Source organism: Rattus norvegicus, chromosome 9 (genome assembly GCF_021556685.1).
Source record: "Rattus norvegicus strain SHRSP/BbbUtx chromosome 9, alternate assembly SHRSP_T2T, whole genome shotgun sequence".
NCBI classification, from domain to species: Eukaryota; Metazoa; Chordata; class Mammalia; order Rodentia; family Muridae; genus Rattus; species Rattus norvegicus.
The window spans coordinates 26,716,514-26,730,740 of NC_141542.1; positions in this window are offsets into that span (position 1 = coordinate 26,716,514).

Consider the following 14,227-nt stretch of genomic DNA (forward strand, 5'->3'; position numbering starts at 1 on the left):
ACTTGCCTACAGCCTCCCTGGATGGAGTCATTTTCTCAGTTGATGTTCTGTCTTCCCAGATAACCCTGACCTTTGAATCAACTGGACCCGATAGGTGTGTAACTATAAGTAGCACGATAGGTGTATAAAATCAGATATACAAATAAAAAATTAACTGATAAAGAATCATAGGGGTTTCTTAATTTTATTTTTTAGTTATGAATATGAATGCATCTGAGTCTGTGCTCGCACACTTGAGTGCAGAGCTTGTGGAGACTAGGAGAGGAAGTGGGGCTCCCTGCAGTTGGGGTTACAGGCTACTGTGAGCTGCCTGACTTGGAGGTTAGGAATAGAACTTGGGACCTCTGCAAGAGCAGTATGTGCTCTTCACCACTGAGCCGTCTTTCCAGACCTAGAGTTTTGTTTTGTTTTGTTTTGTTTTTAAATCCAAAATCTGTGTCTGTTGATAACAGACACTCCTAGTACCCTTCCCATCTCTTCTACCTCTTTCTGTTTCAGTGTGTGGGAGTCTAACTTGCCCCTGTCTACCGTCTTGTCTGAGGATTTCCCCCTTTCCTACAGACACCGTGGTGACATCAACATAGATATACTAGTCCTTTCCACCATTGACTCATGAGAGATGCTACTCCCCGCCCCTTCTTCTTGGAAGGATCAACTGCCAGGTGCATTGGTCGCAATTCTCAGAATTCTACAATAAGCTTATGCTTTAGGAATTCACAGTGACAAGAAATAAACTCTTTGCTCTCTTTATTGCCTGATACTTTCCCTTCTCCCTTCTCCCTTCCCAATTCCCATCCATTGTTTCCTGGGATCATATCCAAAATAAACCGCAGGCGTTTAAACCTTAGTTTGGGTTCCTTGCAAACAGATGCTGAGACAAAGACACTGGGATTGCCGGCTTGTTGTAACTAATCCCCGTGTTTACAGCTCAGCTACTTTTGCGTATGCAAATCTGATGTTATTGGATAGACAACAGCCTTATCTTTGGTAACAAGGGTTCTGACACTCAGATATCTGAACTAAACACTGGTAATTGCCAATAGCTCTCAGAGGAGCCCTTGAACTTTAGACTCAGGTAAAGACAAGAGTGGTTTTACAAACTGCAAATATTTTATGATATGCAGAGTCATTTATATTTGGAGCAAGTAGGCACAAATAATGTGGTTTAGAGAAGATTCTATTGAATTCAGTTTGCAAACACATTTCAAGAGACAGGCACACAGGAGGGGTCTGGTATTGTCAATCTTCAAATCAGGAAATCCGTGTATCCTGTTCAGAGAGACTTGGTGACAAGTAAATGTCATCGCCATCTAAGGTCCCAAAGGCAAAGTCAAATTCCACTAAAGTTCACCCTGGGAACCAGTGAGTTTATTGGGTTTACTTACCAAGCCTGGGTGAGGCAGACATAAAGGAGTATTGGTGACCCCAAAGCAGCTACACTGGAAAGTCTTCACCCATCATGGATCCTGCAGCTTCTTCATAGCTGCTCAGATGGATGTCCCTTCTCAGTTAACCACCTTCAGCCTACACCCAGAGGCCACATGCAATTAGGGCACAACTGCCCACAAATGGTGAGGAGTCATAGCTGCCATCTTAGGTGAGGGCCCAGTGGTCTCCCCTGACACCTCCTTCTTCAAGGGAATAGCAACGATCAACAAGACTACTGACATTCCCCTGCAAGATCTGATAAAAATGGTGGCTGCTTTGCTCCAAGCACTGCATTCTACGAAGCATCTCTTGAAGGATTCTCTTCTCTTACTACAGTCTGCACTATTTGTGGTTCTGTCCTGTGCCCACTTGATTCATTATCTAGTACAGAGCTGCACCAGAACTTCTCGGATGCAGGGAAGAGAGACACTAGATGGGCCTTGCACCTACAAATGATCACACTCACACACACACACACACACACACACACACACACACACAATTTGTTTACAAGTTCTATTTATCTGTAACTTGCCACCACAGAGTTGTGTGATTTAGAATATGATCATTTGGGAAACAAATTATCTTTGTAAATCGAAAGACAACTTCCTGAGGGAGTGTCATCTGGATGTCCTACCCACCCCCTTTTTTCACAAAATGAATGGCCACTCCTAAAAAAAAAAATCATAGAAAAAGGAACCAATGTGTGAACTCAGATGTTGGTCAGAATGTAGATTCCATCTTGCCCAAGTTAGAATCAGTACCACAAACCAATCAGTACCTAAACAATAAATGCTGGTTCGGATGTATAAATTGAGATATTCTTTTTGTTGATGGGAATGTAAGTTTGTGCAGCCATATAGAGAATAATACAAAAGTTCCTTAAAAAGAAAGGGAGGGAAGGAAGGAAATGAGAGAGGGAGGAAGAGGAGGAGGAAGAGAAAGAAGTAGAGGAGGAAGAGGAGGAGAACCAGTGTATGATCTAACAATGACTTCCGAGTATGTAGCCAAAGGAGGCCAAACCAGCAATCAGCAGACTCAAGGAACTATTCAGGAGAGAACAAACTCATGTTCAAGGATTAAAACACAGGGCTTGTTCTGGAGGCAAGTATGAGTGGCTGTGGCCCAGAAACACAGATTTCAATCTCTCCAAATACCATGCTCTAATGAGGTAGCATTTTAATGAACTTTCTATAGTAACAGAAGAAAGAAATCCACAAATCAAGACACGATTCAAATGCAGTAACAGATGACTGCAGCAGGAAGGCGGGTCATAGCAAGACAGGGAGAACTCAGCTACAGCTATAGGTCACAGATGCTATTCTTGGCCCTTTGATTGGTGGAGAATCAGGGTTTCATGAGTACAGCCCAAGTGTGTTTTAATTCACAAGGATGGTAGATCTGGCTTTCTCTGTTAGGTTCAACATAGATAGGATGGGTTTGGGTTTTATTTTGTGAGCTAAAGATAGGCCCAGATAAAAATATCGTTAAGCTTCAGGCCTGCAATATCCCTAATCCCACACCACTAGAGTCCCAATCAGTTCATTAGCCTTTGCGGACACAGCGTTTGTCCAGGGAGTCTTGTCCACCTACTTACATAGAGCCGTGCTTACAGCAACACTATCCAGAACAGCCAACAGATGGAACCGGTCTACACACGCATCCGTCAACAGACGAGTAAAAACAACTGTGGTATATGGAGTGTCGTTCAGTCATGAAGAAGGGAATCCTGTTATTTACAGCAGAATGGACGAAATTCGAAGGCGACGTGTTAAGCAAAATAAGGCAGACACTTGTGGTTTGTCCCCAAGATTCTTCAGTTTTGATTGAAAAGAATTGACATGAATGTTGAATACTGATTCCCCCCAGAGGTTGGGGAAGGGTTGGTGGGGAGGGTAGCATGGAGAAGAGTACTTCTGTGTGATCAGTACATGCTGCAGGCATGTGTGGAAACATGACGAATCTCAGTAACATGCATGGGATGATAAAGACAGAGACAGTCTGGCCATGTCACTCACTCTCAGGACTTATGGTTGATATATGGTGCGGATTCACACGGTAAACTGTGAGACCGAAAAGCCTTCTGTATTCCTAGCCTGCTCGCTACGCAAAGGCAACCAACGGGCCAGGCTCTGTCGTTTTGTGCTCTGAAAAAAACCAGTCTGAGGTACATAGGATCGAATTATGAATTGGCTATAATCCTGGCTCGAAACTATTCATTGGTCTGTAAGTAAACTGCCATTCATGAATTTTTAATATCCGTGCTTGTAGTCTTTCCCCCTCTAGTCCTCTAGCATGAAGATTTTAACAAGTTTCAATGCAGTTTTCTATCCATCTCAGAACCCATTCTTCTGCCTCAAGTGACCACCACCTTGAATCCTGTATTTATCATTTCCTTAATTCTGCTCATATGACCATCTTAGGTTTATTTTTATTTGTGTGTGTGTGTTTGTATGTGTGTATGTGTGTGTGTGTGTGTGAGTGTGAGTGTGAGTGTGTGTGCGTATGTGTGTGTGAGTGTGTGTATGTGTATGTGTGTGTATGTGTGGTATATGTGTGTGTATGTGTGTGTGAGTGTGTGTGTGTGTGTGTGAATGAATGCTGCCTGTATAAGATGCCCTCAGAATCCAGAAGAGGGCGTTAGATCCCCTGGAGCTGGAGTTACAGGCAGGCTTGAGCCACCTGCTGCAGGAGGTGAGAACCTCAGGGAGAGCGGTATGCGCTCTTAACCACTGTACCACCTCTCCAGCCCTCATGTAGACCAGTTGTACTTGAGATTTTAATTTCATAAAAATACATAGAAGGACAATGAATCAGCTCAGCAGGTAAGGACACTGAGCCTGACCACCCATCATGTGATAGGAGAAAAATGACTCCTTCAAGTTCTTCTGACTGCTACACATGTGCACATGCGTGCATGTGTGCACATACACACCCAATAAATGTAATAAGTTTTTAGTGAATGTGGCATTGAAGTGTGCATATGTATATGTGTGTGTGTTTAGTAATATAACTAACATACATAAATCGCTAGATTTATGTTTTTGCTATATTTACATTGCTAAGTTTCACACACCTTTTTATGTCATAGTCATTTGGGCCCCTGCTAAATAACCTCCCACCAAGGTAAACTCATGTTGATTTTCAGTCCTTCTGGGACTACTGTAAACATTTGTGCTACAGCAGTGTCTACACATCTCATATTATATAAGCACCAGTCAGTATAGGTTATGATATATTGTAGTAATAACCTTCAAAATCACAGTAGCCTGAGACTACAACGGTTTCTTTCTCACCCAGAAGTGTGTCCTTTGTAGTCAAAAGACAAGACTCTGTTCCTCCTTGTCACTCGTGTGTGTGTGTGAGATGACACTCTGTGTGTGGCGGGGGTGACATTCCTGTGAATGACAAAACATGTATGTGTGTGTGACATGACAGTCATGTGTGTGATTTGACACTCCTGTGTGTCACATAACACTTGTGTGTGTGAGACATGACACTCTTGTGAGTGTCATGACAAAATAGTGCTCAAATTTTAGCAATGGCTGGAGAATCTAGGATCTGCCTCTCAGACACAGGTGCCTTTCATTCACAAGTCATTGTCCCAATGCAGCTGTGACCGCCACCCAAGTACTGGTGCCAACGTAAACATTTATCCAGAATAAGGGATCAGCCATATTTGGAAAAGAGAAGATTCAGCTATATAAGTCAGTCCAGATGTTTAATTTTATTCCAGAAGTCTCCTACCTACACATACACAAAAACTGTACACATTGTAACATATTAGAAAAAGATAATGTTATATGTATACAGGTGTTGTCTGCATACATGTTTGTGCACCACATGCATGCAGCACAGGAGGAAGCCAGAAGATGGCCTCAGATTCCCTGGCAGATTATAGGCGGTCGTGAGCTGCCCTGTGGGTGCTGGGCACTGCACCCAGTGACCTACAAGGGCCTTCGGTGGCCTTAACTGCTGAGGCGTGTCTCCAGCCCCTACACTGTGACGTTTATTAACACTCTCTTCCCAAAGTGAATGCACCAGTTCATAATAATTCCAGTTCAGTTTTCCCAATTGTGGGTGAAATTTAAAATAGTTCCCAATTAAATAGGCCTAAAGTAATGTCACATTGTGACTGGTTGACATTTTATAATCACTTGATGAATATTTCCTTATATTTTCTGGCTTACATCTATTTTCTATTAGAGTTTTCAGTATTCTAAATATTAATCTACACTGGTGTCTATTGCAGAAATGGGAGTTTACGATAACCACTTACGAATGGACAGAAGTCCTCACGAGTCAAGTTTAGGAATACTCTTTAAAAATACTTTATGTGGGGTTGGGGATTTAGCTCAGTGGTAGAGCGCTTGCCTAGCAAGCGAAAGGCCCTGGGTTCGGTCCCCAGCTCCGAAAAAAAAGAAAAGAAAAAAAATACTTTATGTTATGTGTAGCAATACTGTTTACATGCTAAATGACACTAGGATAGAACAATATTATAATTAAAACTTTATTTTCGATTTCTGTGTTTGAGTCTATGTGCATGTGCACCACGAGTGTGTAGTGCCCGCAGAGACCAGAAGAGAGTGCTGTTCCGAGAACTGAAGTTACAGTCAGTGGTGAGCTGCCGTGTGGATGATGTCATTGAACCTGGTGTAGATGATGTCATTGAACCTGGTATGGATGATGTCATTGAACCTGGTGTGGATGATGTCATTGAACCTGGTGTGGATGATGTCATTGAACCTGGTATGGATGATGTCATTGAACCTGGTGTGGATGATGTCATTGAACCTGGTGTGTGGATGATGTCATTGAACCTGGTGTGGATGATTTCATTGAACCTGGACCCTCTATGAGAATGGGCAGTGCTCTTAGTTGCTGAGGCAACACTCTAGTTGCCCCTCCCCCCCTTGACTCACTATAGCACCACGGAGACTCTGATGCTGAAATGACCCCTCTTGTACTGTCACTTTATTGGAGAACATACTTGGCCACTTGACATTCCGTATAAAATTTACACTCATCTTATTGAGTTCTATAAAATCCCCAGCCGTAAGCTTTCAATCGATAAACATACTATAATTTCCCATTTATTAAGATCTTTAAAAATATTTCTTAAGACCTATTTTCCCTATAGAGGCCTTTATGTTCTTGTACGGCTTACTTTCAAATCCTTCCACTCTATGATGGTGTTGTAAATGGTGTCATTTTAATTACATTTCCTTGTTTGCTGCTGGCCTGCAGATAAACAACCAATTTCAAGGCACTCTTCGGATAAACCACTCTTGTATCTAGTCACCTTAATACACATCATTATAATAACAAGCCTGTAGATTACTTTGAGTTTATATTGCCCAAATAATGACAGTTTTACTTCCTCCTTCCTTATCCTTATGTCTGTATTCTCATTTTATTGCCCTAGCTAGGATCTTCAATACAAATAGAATTAGTTACATTGAAAACTCTTGTTTCAGGGGCTGGAGGGATGGCTCTTTGGTTAAGAGAGCTTGCGGCTCTTCCAGAGGATACAAGTTCAATTCCCGGAATTCATGTCAGACCTCTCACAATCACCAGCTTCAGAGTCTGCAATGCCCTCTTCCAGCCTCCTTATTCTCCCACTTACATGTGGTAGACACTCACAGACACTCACATGTGCAGACACACGTACTCACGTACATGCATGCACACACAATGTACATACACACACACACACACACACAAATACATACTCACTCACACACAGACTCAAATACACAAAGAAATCTTTTTAAAAAAGATCTTGTTTTGTACCTTATTTCAAGGTCAATTTTTTAGCACTTCTCAGTTAGAGCAACCGCAAGGTGCTGTTATCTGCTTCCTTTACATTGTGGGATAATTGCTGAGAAGCGTGGGGAGCTGAAATCCTAACCTCACTGGAAACAAGTTCGTTTGTCACAGCTTTAGAGACAGCAGAAGATGGAGATCTGAATAAGAGGCAGTTAGTGTCCACGACACAAAGAGAAGTCAGCATTGCTCCTGTTCGCTTGTGTTCTGCCGACCCCAGGACCCCAGGGGTGCGACATAGGCAGCCAAGTGTACTTAGTGCCAGCAACAAGCCAACAGGAGCAACATCTGCCTTCAGGTAAGAAGTCTCCTTTATTATGCGAGATAGTAAAAGCCTCCCATCCACCCGGAAACAAGACCCTTCCTCTGTGTGTGTCATGTATGCTTTGTGCACTGAGGCCAGAGGTCTACCTCAGGTACCGTCCTTCATCTGCTACCCACCTTGTGTTCTGAGTCAGCCTCTCATTGCACTGATGCTCACTGAAATGTTAGGCTGGCTGGCCGGCAACCCCCGGAGATCCTCCTGTCTCTGCCTCCCCAACACTAGGGAAACAACCGAGTGTCACCCACACTTGGCTTTTTAAAACATGGGTTTTGGGTGTCGAACCCTGGTCCTTATGCCTGTGCAGTGACTTCATTGACAAAGATATCTTTATAGCCCAACATTTCATCTTTTGGGGTTATTTTCTATGTGATACTATGAGACCCAAAGTTTGGGGAGCCTCAGATGTGCTCAAACACAAGCTCCATTGACCTCAGATTAGTTTTTGATAGCAGATTAATTCATAGATTTTACTAGTATTGAATTGGTTTTTTTATGCATACCCAGGATGAAAATGGTGTATCTTTTTGAACACTTAATGATATTGAAGAGTCTGGAACCCACGTGTAGGGGAGTCCCCTGTTTATCATTGTGGTTTTGCTTCACTAGATTTGGTCACAAAGTTCACTGTTTAGAACAAGCTGAGAAATACCCTTTCTCATTGCCTAGGCTCCGTGCAATAGGATGGTCTATTCCTTAAAAACTCAGTAGAATGCCTTCGCAAAATCTTTCAGCGCTGGTCTTCTCTTTGAAGATTTTTAAACTACTATTACAATTTCCTGCTAGTTGTAAGGGCACCGTGTCAAACAGAACAATGGGCATTAGACATCTGGTAAGGGGCTAAAGATAGCCCAAACTAGTGTGGCTGAATCTACAGCATTTTAGGTCCCCACCATCACAAAAATTGCAATCATTTAATCATTTAATCATTGCAATCATTTAATCAGCCTCCTATAGTCTTCAGCACAGGTGTGTGTGTGTGGGGGGGAACTTCAGTCCACAGGACCTTAACATATTTGTAGTGTATAAAGACTATATTGATAAATTATGAATTATGTTGTCTAAAAGTTTATAATTTATAAACTACTTATAAAATATTTGTAGTAGTTAAGATAGTCGTTACCAGTGCACTTACTTATAAATTAGTCACAAACGGGCATCGTGACACTTATCTGTATTTACGAAGAGCATCCACATTGTTTCTTTTGAGGAACAAGGAACCCTGTGATTAGATGGGACACATCCTAAAGACAGACACTGAAAGGCCACCTGGCCCACAGAAGCATTGCCTATTCCGTGGGAGAACCATCCCTCCCATTTCCTGGGGAGCAGCCACAGGAGCAGCTGGCCTAGATGCTGCAGCACCTGCCCCTCCATCAAATCAGCGTGAGCACAGCCAGGGTCTGGCGCAGCCTCCAGCCAGCTGTGAGGAACAAGCCCCTATGACTCGTGCAGTAAGCTTGCCCACAGCCCAGGTGATGTAATGGATGGGCTGTCACCGGCTCATAAAGGAGAGGGACGGCATCTCTGTTCTGACTCAGTCACAGACCCTGTGGATTCCGGGCCCTGAGGCCTCATCGGTGAGGGAGTCTCAGCCTCCTCAGCAGTGCCAGCATCCTTGTTAAATATTTAAACTTCATTTGCCAGAGCAGCGGGATGGAGGCTTCTAAGGAGGGCAATGCCTGTTGTGTCTGGGGACATTGTTCTAGCCCTTCCACAGAGCCACATCTTTCAGGAGGCTTTAATTTCCTCCCTGAAATGCTGCCAGGTCTGTGGGGGGAACAGGATTGATGAAGGGAAGTGGGGACAGGGCAGAGAAGAGAAAGAGTTAAGATTGGGGGAAAGTCGCTTCCTGCCAATTGCTGCTCACAGACAACTGGGAGAAACACTGGCTCCATTCTTTAGTGTTTTACAGTTTACAAAACACTTCTATATTCATTCTTAATCCTCCATAGACCTGTGAGGTCTGACTTCTTCAGTTATAAATTAGATACATTTAGCATTTTGAGAGCATTTCTCGAGTCCTAAGACGTGAGGGTCCCCAGACAGAGCTGTCCCATCAACTCTGAGCAGCTGAAGCGGCTGCTTCTCTTAGCTGAATCCCACATGCACAGCAGGACTTAGCACTGAACGGAACTATTAAGACCCAAACCAGAGCGGAGACTTGGTTCAGTTGGGAGAACGCCTACCAAGCAGGAAGCCCTGGGTTTGATCCTCAGTACTTAAAATGCTATGTTAATGAATGCCTGTATTCCCAGCATTCAGAAGGTGGAGGCAGGAGGATCTGAAATTTAAGGCAATCCAGTTATGTAGCAAGTCTGAGGCCAGCCTGGGCTACAAAAGAAAATCCTGTTTTAAAAGAAAAAAATCCCAGCAGGCAACTGTTTACCAAAGGGCGGCGGGGGCGGGGCGGGGGGGGGGAGCCGGAGAAGGGTGAAAGAAAGGAGGGAGAAGGGAGGAGGTAGGGAAAAGGGAAGGGATGGGAGGAGAGAAGTGGGCAACCAGAGAGGGGAGGGATGGGAAAAGGAGAGGGGAGAAGAAATGGGAGGGAGGAAACAATGTTTCATTCTTTGGCTCCTGCTGAATAATCCCGGGGCCCTGCACAGCTCCAGGTAAGAATCCAGTGAGCTCAGTATCCCTCCACTGTGCAGAGAGAGGGACACAGATCAGGACATGTGCTTGGGCTTCCCTTTCTGTTTTCCTGTAATCTCCCTTCTCTGAATTTCCAACCATCACTCCTCACAAACAGCCTTGGGCTGTGTTTCTGTGGTTTTCAAGCACAGATCACCTTCTACAGCCTCCTTCCCCGCCAAGTCAGCTCTGTGGGCAAGAGAGAGATGACTGTGGTCAGTGCTTTGCTAATGGCCACTGCAGCTGACTAACTCAGTGACTTGAAATGGAGGTTTACTCCCTGTCTTAAAGGCCGAAAGTGAAACAAGGGACTTTAGGATGCCTGCTCCTGCTGAGGGCTGAGAGCTCCCTCCCAAACCCACCTAGCTCTGTATGTAACATCCCTTGGCTTGCCTTAGCTTAAGCTCACACTGGCCTCTGATCTCCATGTGTCAGACTCCTGCTAACTCCCCTCAGAGGCTGTATTTGGCTTCTCAGAGGAATAGAACAGATAGTGTTGAGAACAAGCAAAAGAAACATATTCCAACCACTTCCATTTCACTTTCTGACTTCATTTAATCATAGGGAGAAACTAAATTCAAGGCCCTAGGCCTTGGGGGAGCTGGGGACTTTCCTACAGCTGAATAGCTTCTTTTGTTAACAGTTGTCTGAGTCTAGACATCTCAGGGACAACTTGTAAGGAGACAGCTGTCTGAATCCAGACATCTCAAGGACAACTTCTCCATCTTGTTGGCAGGGTCAAGCCTAGGAATGAACACCTATCCCACTTCTCCCGATGTTTTCTTAATTGTCTGTTAACGGTAGAGACTATAGAAATCGCTGCTATCTAAACCAAGGTGCATAAGTTATAATACTATGTAATCAATTTCCTATTATGTCCTAATTAGCTACACACAGCTGACCCACTCCTTTGATCTCTTGTCACTTGAGCTCTGGACCTGATATGTATGGGCATGAATTAAGGACCTTGAAGCCAGGTGCCCTGGACAGATCAGTCCCACAGATACCCCCTTGCTTAGCCCACAACATCAAAATACAATTGGCTGACACTGCAGCTCACCTCAGATCACCCCTCGCATTGTGTTCCCAAACGTTAAACATGTACAACCTCCCTTCCGGGACAGTTCAGAACCCGAACTGGCCACCTCCCCGAGTGCTCAGAAAATAAAGCTTCCATTTTTAAGCTTCTGTATCTGAAGTAAGTTTTCTTGGCTTCCACCCTGAACCCAAGGATAGTATTGGAACAGGATTCATTCGACTGGCCTATAGGCTATGATCCAGGGAGTCCAACGTGGCTGGCTGCACACTGAAGAGGCTGACAACCTGGGAGGTGCTGAACCCAGGGAGCCTAGGATCAGGAGTTCTAATCTAGCACTGAAGGGCTGAAGGATTTCTGAAGGGTCACTAGTCTGCAATCTGCCTTGGAAGACATTGGAGACTGATGCTGATGCCTCTTTGTATATGGGATGCCTCTGGAAGGCTCTGTGCACTCTGGAGGAAGGGATTCTCACCCTAGTTATCCTTCCTGGAAATGCCTTCACAGACCAGACAGGACAGTGTGTGTCCTACTCACTTCCCAAACCAATCACATTGATAATTAGGCGTAGCCATCATCACTGAGCTAGGACCTGTCCTAGGTCAGGATGGTGTCTCATCTAAAACAATCCCTAACCTCATTTTCACATGAAGTCACATCCACAGGTACTAAAGGTGCCTTCCCCCACCCCAGCCCCCAACTTAGCACAACTCCTGTTTGGACAAAATATGGAGATAGGCCTCGAGCTGAAAATCTCAGGGTTTGAAAACTTGGCACGCAGCTGAGGAAAGGAGATACCGGGAGAAAGTAGTTCTAAGAGAGAAAAGTCAGGTGGAAGGGGTGCAGGCAACCCAGATGCAAGGTTTGGAAGACACTGGGTGTGTGCAGTTCCCTTACCCAGAGTCCAAGGCACAAGGGTTGGGGTGTGGAGTAAAGTCTATGGGCCAGGAAGACCTCTGTAGGAGCCTTGCTGGCCCAGCCCAGAACAGAGGATGTGCTCAACCTCTTCTAGACCTAACAGTGGCAGTGCATCAATGAGACGGAAACACCAAGCTTCTAGATGTCGTAATAAAAGTCTACGAGAACCAGAACTTCTTAAACAGTCCGAGTGCTTTTCCATTATGATAGGGGCCATCCAAAATCTAATTAAAATACACAGGGATGGCCAGATATTTTAAGTTACACATACGCCATCCCCTACTTTATGAACTTGGAGAAGCACAGTGTTGCTGTAATTAGGGGACACAAAAAAAAAAAATAACTACAAAACCACCATTACATTTAACGTTCGCAGAAACGAATTATATTCTGCTTTTAATTCGCCAGCCTTTCCATTTTCCCACGTCAAAGCACATTTCATCATTTGGCTGTACAGAATTTCCGTAATTTAATCACCGCTGGGTATCTGAATTGTGTTTCTATTTTTTTTTCTATCCTAAGTGCTGCAATACATGCTTTCCTATATTCTTGCCTAATGGCATAAGACATATTTTCACAGTGGGACTGAGTTAAATAGTATATACACATTCCCCCTTCAAGACTAATTCCCTTTATTAGGGGACGTGTACAGAACGGAATGTCCAGATCTTAAGAGTGTGCCCGATGAGCTCTGACAAAGGCACGGGCCTGTTTAATCATATCCCATCTACTCCCTGTGTAAACGCGCTACTCTTCTGTTGCTGTGACAAAATATTATGACCCAAAGAAACGTAAGGAGAGAGAAAAAAAAAAGATTATGTTGGCTGAAGTTCCAAAGGGAGAGAGACCATCCCGGGAGGTGACAAAGCAGGAAGATGACTGACTTGTCACATCCCCGTTCACACTCAGGAGGCAGAGAGACCAGGAGGTGAGGCCATACTATATCTCTCTCAAGCCTCCTTCTGGTTACCTTACTTCCTCCAGCAAGGCTGTACCTCCTAAACGTTCTGCATCCTCCCCAAACTGTGTCATCAACACCTTGACCTTGAACCTCAAAGTCTCTAGACTTGGGACCTTCCAACACTCATTGCTAAAACTACCAAACTTGGGCATCTGGTGACATTCGACACAACAGCCTCCTGTAATGTCGTCCTTAAAAATAGTTGTAGGTGGTCTGTGGGGTTGCGTGTATGCTTACCACTGGGATGCTGCTCAGGGAAGGCAGAGTGCAGTCCAGGATAGGGGGTCCCAACCCGTGTTGCTCTGGGTGAGGAGCAGCAGGAGGACTGGGGTGGATGCACTGTTCTCAATCTCCTGTGTACAGAGATGCATCTGAGAACCTGGAGGAGTTGAGAACGGTGGTCTGAGAATCAGAGCTTCCCCTACATGCCAGGCAGGAAAGGGATGACTGAGCCCTGATGGGGCAGAATCCAGTCTGGTTCCGAGTGAGCACTGAGAGTTCAAAGAGACTGAAAGAGAGGCCTTCTCTGGGGAGATTTAGGCAAAGCTCTTTATGACTACTCCCACCCCCCAGCAATCCTTGATGAAGAGCCAGACCTTGCTTATCCAAGTGGCTTTGTTTGATGGCGGGTGTAAATGCACACATCTTACTCAGGGAGAAGCAGGGTTTTAATACCTTTAATCCCATGAAGGGATGCCCAGGAAGGGAAGCTCATTCAATAAACACTCAGATAGGTACCTCATCAGCATGGAGAACTTAGGTTTTTATGCTATAAGACCGGTTGTTAAGGTCCTCCTAGTGGGTGCCTTGGTTACGTGTTCCAGGACAGGTAGACCCTGACTGGGAGCAGGTTCCACACTCAATTCTCAATTCTGAGATTCCCCGGGTTTCGAACCTGCTTTAACCTTACTAGTTCTTCTGTCTGGTGGCATGATCCATTTGCCCCACAATGGCTCCATCATTGGGAGACACCTTTTGCTCCTTGCCATCCAGTTTCGTGGAATATACTCAGAGATGGTTCATTTACACCTTCCCTCAGAGAGGGTGGGAGGGGAGTAGAAAGAACTGGAGGCTGGGCTTCTGGATAATAGAGTTTCCCTCCTGC